Raw genomic sequence first — 6,629 nt, 5'->3', positions numbered from 1 at the left:
CTAACCACTGGACCGCCAGGGAATTCTCCTGTTGCTCATGCTTCTGATGACTAGACAAAATGTGATTCCCGGAAGCCACAGGAGCCCCTCTGGACTGGCAGCCGCACTCTCCTTTCCTCAGCACCTGGGGCCAGGAACAGCCAGCACTGCACTGTGGCTCAGCACTTCGTCTAGGCCTCCTGCCCCCCTTCTTGTCCCTCATCATCTCATTGTTACAAGATTTCCCAGGCGCTGGGACGGGAGTCTGGAAGTTGAAGGGTTAGGAGGTGTGGGTGCGAACCATGATCCACCAAGCGGTATGCCACTCACCTAGGCGTCACGGTTTTCTCGCCCTCTGATCAAAGACACCCGGGAGCTGCCAACAGGGAGCCAACTGCAACTTGCTGGTTCTCTGAAGTTCTTTAGTGCACTGGAATATTTGGAATTTTTTGTCTTGCAGCATCGGACATGGAGAAGCTGGAGAGCCTGCTGGCCTTGGAACGAGAAGAAATAATGTCAAAATATGAGCAGGTGAGACCCCGGCAGGGATCCTAGACACTAAGAGCAGGTGCAGCCCAGGCAGGTGAGGCCTGGCGGGGATCACAGCCAGGTAGAACAGGTAAGGCCCTAGTGGATATCATTACCAGTTGGAGAAGGAACATCCCTCAGCGGGAATCATAGCAGCCCAGGTGAGGATCACAGACCACAGGAGCAGGTGTGTCCCAGGAGGAATCAGAGCCAAGGCTGAGCAGGGGAGGCCCATGTTGGGATCAGAGTCATCAGCAGTAAGTGAGGCCCAGGAAGGGCTCATTACCAGGTAGACCAGGAAAGGCCCAAGTGAGGATCATCACCAGTAGGAGCAGGTACAGCCCAGGTGGGAATCATAGTCATCAGCAGAACGTGAGGCCCAGGCCAGTCGCATCGCCAGATATGTGAAGGTACGGCCCCATGGGAACCATAGGCAGCAGGAGCAGTTATGTTCTCGGCAGGGATCAGTGCCAAGGCTGAGCAGGCAGAGCCTGGGAGGATAACCTCACCAGGAGGAGCAGGTATGGCCCGGATAGGGGACACAGCAAGTGGGACCAAGTGGCCCAGGCAGGATCCTAGCCGGGTACAAGCAGGTGTGGCCCAGGCAGCTCCCACTCGGGCAGATGCATCTGGTGTTGAGCCCCTGGGATGCAGGGCAGGGGAGCCTTCCTGCCCCTCCTTTCCCCACACCTCTGGCCCTGGTGGTGCCCTCACTGAGGGTCCCTCTGGGTTTCAGGGACGCCATGCAGGGTCTCCAGTGGAACTAGGGGAATATGCTGACCTCTCACTGTACAAAGTCAGTGGCAGGCTAGGCTTTTTGCCGTGAATCATCGGGACGCCCCTCCTTCTCATCTTGCGGTGGGTTTCCATTTGCAGAAAGACCTCTCTGGAGGTGGGACCCATCGCCCCAGCTCAGGGCCTCGACCCCTGGGGGCCACGGTGGGTCAGGGGCTGCACTGGGCTGGAGCTGAGAGGACTCGGGGAGGAGGAGGGGGCAGGGCTGTGCGCCGGTCCAGGCCTGGCCTCAGCCACTCGGCCTCCACGCCCTGTCCTGGTTTCTGCCTCCCAGGTCACAGAGAGGCCATGGTCTGGCCAGCAGGCTCCATGGGCCCAGTCAAGCGGCCACGTGGGGATGGTCCTGGAGGGCAGCGAGCAGCGTGGCCTCTCACCGACGGATGGGCAGGGGGAACGGACAGGAAGGACCCGGCCTCAGAAGCTCATGGGAAGGTGAAGGAGGCAGGCGGAGTTGGCAGCAGAAAATGACCTGACCCCTCGGTCTGCGAGGAGACTCGGGGGAGAAGGCCAGGCCCGGCCACGGTGTGGGGAGAGAGATGGGGACGTGCGTGTCCCTGGACAGAGCAGGCCTGGGGCGGGCTGCGGGTGCTGGGCTCCAGGAGGTCGGTGTCCTCTCTGCAGGAGGGCGGCCTGAAACAGGGCGAGGCCCTGGGCAGCAACTCACCCGAGACACCTGAGCCAGGGCCTCCGCTCTCCGGCAGGGCAGGGGTCGGGAGGGCACAGAGCAGAGAGGGTGACCAGCATCGGCAGGAGGAGGGGCACCTCCTGGGTCTGCGGTGGGGACACAGCCCACCCCCGAGCCGGCACCCTCCTGGGGTCAGCCCTCCCCTCTGGAGTTTCCTGGGCTGAGACCTGGGGGTTGATGGGGGCAGGGGTGGCCTTCTGGGCACCCGGCCCGGTGCAGGTCCTCACACTCTGCTTCTCCTGCTTTCCAGTCAGGAGGCGCTGCCTAGCCTCAGCACCCAGGGCCTCCGCACCCACTCGGCGAGGGTAAGAGCCCATCCTTGCTGCACTGGCAGGGGGTGGGAGGAGGTCACGGGCACTGCTGCGGTCCCCTGATGCCCCTGGACTCACGGCCATCGAGGTGTCCTCGGGCTGGGAGGGGTCTGCGTCTTTTCTGGCCCCTTTGAGTTCATGCCCATCGGGGCCATCGTGGGATGCTGGAAGCTGGGCCAACACCACCATTTCCCGTTGTCCAGCAAAAAGCCCAGGAGATCAGGCGAGCCGACAAGTGGGTGAAGATGCTGAGGAACTGGAGCAAATACCAGGGCAGCGAGAAGGTAGAAAGCTGAGCATCCTGACCCTGAAGGGCGCTGGGCTGGGTGCCCTACAAGGCCTGCAGAGTACCCGATGCCAGAGGTGCAGCCGCCCAGCCCGGGACCCTACAGGGAGGGAGCGGCCAGGGCCACAGTCCACTCTTACTTTTGGGAGACCAGGCCCAGGTGTAGGCAGACCCAGCCCCTCCCGAGCATCTTCCAGATGCCTCTCGCTCAGTCTCCTTCTCAGAGTCCCCTGCACCCGTCTCAGGGCTGGCTTCTGTCCCGTAGGTTCGCCGGCGGCTCCACAAAGGGATCCCCCCACAGGTGCGAGGTCAGGTGTGGCCTATCCTGTTGGAAGTGGAGAAAGTGAAGGCAGAGAACAAAGGGCAATACAAGGTACAACCCGTCTACCTGCACGGGAAGCAGCACTGACAGGCCAGGCCATCAGGAGCTTGGGGGGACTGCACTTCGGGTATCCCTTGCCCATCCGCAGTGCTTTCCTGGTGCCTCCCAGGCTTGTAGCCCCTGGGCCCACCTCCTGGAAAGGCCCCTAAACCCCCATGCTGCCCACCCCGCTTGGCCCAGTGCAGACACTGGGTCCAGAGATGGACAGATGACACCTGGAATCAAAATAAGCCCTCACAGACAGCTGAGAGGTGGGGGCAGAGTCCCAGAGCAAAGGACAGAAACCAGCGGGCAAGGAGCCCCACAGAAACCATGAAAAGAGGAGACAGCCAAACCAGATGAACAACAGGCCTGTGTTGAATAGAAAGGGACAGAAGCAGGTCATTTCCCATTGCCCCAGAGAGGTCTCTGCACCTGGCCTGTTCCCACCGCTCAGCACCCCCCTCCACCGAGGGTACCCCCAGGTCACATCACCCGGGGAGGGTACCCTGTGTGCCCAGACCTAGTAGGAGCGGCAGGGGAAATGCATCAGGAGCGGGTGTGACAGTGGTCACGCTTCTACAAGCAGCCCAAGGACGGGTAACCTGAGAGGCTAAGAATGCGGTGAACACCCACTGTTAATTGTGGGACCACAGCCAGCATCACGCTCAGTCCCGAAGCTCTCAAAGGGCCTCCAAGCATCAGGCAGATACACACAGAGATCAAGATAACACGTGGAGGTAAAGAAGTTCCTCTGTATGAACAAAAAAAGCTCTGAAACTGGAAACGTGCATGACTGTTAGGCCTACTGGGAGCCCCAGCGATACTTTTTTCCTTCTTAACCAGGGGTCCCAGAGGTGGGTGTCAGAGCCTTAGGGCTCCGCACTCCTCCTGGGCTGTTTTAGCCTCAGGGTGATGGGATCCCGAGCCCCCATCTCCCAGGGCTCTGAGTCAGGCTGGCGCCAGATTCAGTCTCTGGAAACAAGGAGCGGGTGACTATCACAGGGGAAGGCGGAGAGCCGCCGCCCCTTCTCACCCTGCCCCGCTTGTTCGCGGTGGGACCCTGGCGGGTGTCAGGGAACAGAGGCCCAGTCGTCCTCCCCGCCTCCCCCACGCATCTGGGAGCAGCCTCCTTGGGGCAAGGCCAGGGCTCTGCAGGCCAGGTCATCATCGTGGTAGGACTGGTGCCGGGGGCGGTGCAGGGGCCTGGACGGTGCCTTCTTAATGGGAGGGTGTCTGGGCCTTGGAGGTTGTCGTCACTGGTGACCCGCCCTGGCTTCAGAAACAAGCAAAATGAGCTCTCCCTGGTTGCACAGTGCCCGCTCTGTGGCTGCAGTTGTGGCCAGTGGTCCAGGTTCTGCCTGATGCTGGCCCTGCCCCCTTGCCCCGCCCACAGAGGATGAAGGAGCCGGCCAGGCTGTACTCCAGGGATATACATCAAATAGATCTGGACATTCATCGCACCTTCAGAAACCACATCATGTTCCGGGAGCGCTATGGCATCAAGTGGGTCCCCGCGGCCCAGGGCGGAGGCCGTGGGCCTGGGTCTGGAGCCAGGGTGGCGGGTGCCCGACCACCGGCCTGGCCTCACCTGCTGAGCCTCAAGGGGGCTCGAGTGGGCACGTGAGGATCCAGGGCAGAGGTGTGGGGCACACGATGGGGGGGTGGGGAGACTGGGGGCTGAGAGGAGACTGAGGGCCGAGCAGAGAGCAGGGGCCGGGTCAGACTGGCTCAACAGACCCCAGAGGGCCGCCAGGGAGGGGAGGGGGCGCCAGGCAGGAGAGACCCGGCTGGACCCGAGCTCAGAAGGACTGAATGCGGGTCGGAGGGGTCAAAAAGACACCCCATCTTGATGTTTTTAGTTATACATTTCTGCTCTTTCAGACAATTTCCATCATTTATAAAAATAAAGTGAGACGAACCCCCATATTCCATCACCGAGGTCCAACACTAGCGACCCAGTCCCGTCCAGTCTCCTGTGTTCACCACACACTTGACCGGCACAAGTGTTTTACAAGGAACCCAAGATGTCTGGCCTCACCCCATCCCTAGGCTCTCAGTATGCATTGTAAAAACGGATTCATGGGAGTTCCCTGGCTGTCCAGTGGTTAGGACTCACATCTCTCACTGCCAAGGCCCCGGGGTTCAATCCCCAATCTGGGAACTAAGATCCCGCAAGCTGTCTGGTGTGGCAAAAAAACAAAAACAAACAACAGCAAAAGGCAGGATTTCTTTTCTTACATGTGACCTCCACCCCAATGCTACACCTGAAACATTTACTGTAATCCCCTCATACACAGCCAGGGCTCGGGTCTCCCAGCGTCTTACTGCTCTCTGAACAACCTGGTCCAATGAGGGTAAGTGGGGTGAAGACCCTGACTGCCCAGGGAGACCGTGTGGGTGGGCAGGAGAGCGGGTTCTGCCTCAACAGATTAGGGGCGCACGTGACTAGACAGCAGATCAAGATTGCTCTGGACCAAGAGATGCTCTTCAGAGCCCCAGAGAGAATAGGGGTCTGGCCAAGGCAGTGCTGGGAGCAGCAAGGCAGGCGTGGGCTGTGCTACCCGAGTGGTCTCCCCGGACCCCTCACGCTCCGCTCACAGCGAGATGTCTCTACAGGGGGGGCTCATCGGGCCCCCGAAGCAGTGTGGCCCCATGACTGCCTTGGCCCAGAGAGTGAGTCTGTGTCTCTGCTGATCTCCAAGGCTGGGCCCAGGACGAGTCAGCTGCCGCTGGCCCTCGGAACATCCATCACCCCACGGCCACCAGGCCGCAGGCTTCACAGAGAGAGGAGCCCAGGGCATGAGGACGAGCCTGGGGGACCCCGCCATCGCCACAACCCCCGCGCATCTGCAGACCTGGGGACAAAATCCGGGAGGCTTCCAGTAATGGGCCAGATGGGAAATATTATAGACTTCAGGCCCAGGCACTACTGGCCAAGAATGCAGCCTACTGGATACACCAACGAGTGCATGTGGCCGTGTCCCAACTTGTGACTCCATCTTAAACCTCTGGCTTGTTTGCAGGGTGGGGGGACTCTCTTGTGACATTACGAAACCAGACAGACAGGACAGGGTGAGGCCATGGACACCGGGGAAGAGGCCAGTGAGGTGAGACAGAGGACACCTATGAGAGAAAGAAGTGACAAGTACAACTGTGTCTAAATGTAAAACTGTCATTCCGCAAAAGACACGATTAAGAGAATGAAAAAGAAAGCTACAGAGTGGGAGACAAGATTTGCCAATCGTATATCTCATGAAAGACTTGTGCAGAATAAGAACCAAAGTGCCGGCGAGGACTTGGAGCAACAGGAACTCTCGTTCGGCACTGGTGGGGATGCATATGGTGCAGCCACTGTGGGAGACAGCTTGGCGGTTTCTTACAAAACTGCACAAACTCTCACCATGTGCTCAGCAATCATGCTGCTTCAGATTTACCCAAAGGACTTGAAAACATACATCCACATAAAACCTGCATGCCATCTTCACTGCTTTGCTCATGATCATTAACAACTGGAAGCAACCACGACGATCTCCAAAGAGGGAATGGAAAAACCGTGGAATTCCATGAAACAGACTACGATTCAGGGACACAGTGGAACAAGCTATGATTCACTCAAAGCATGGGTGAGTCTTAGACTTGTTTTGCTAAGTGAAAGAATCCAGACCCATGTATAATTCCATT

This window comes from Balaenoptera musculus, chromosome 8, assembly GCF_009873245.2.
Source record: "Balaenoptera musculus isolate JJ_BM4_2016_0621 chromosome 8, mBalMus1.pri.v3, whole genome shotgun sequence".
Classification (NCBI taxonomy): domain Eukaryota; kingdom Metazoa; phylum Chordata; class Mammalia; order Artiodactyla; family Balaenopteridae; genus Balaenoptera; species Balaenoptera musculus.
Note: the sequence above shows the minus strand (reverse complement) of the source record.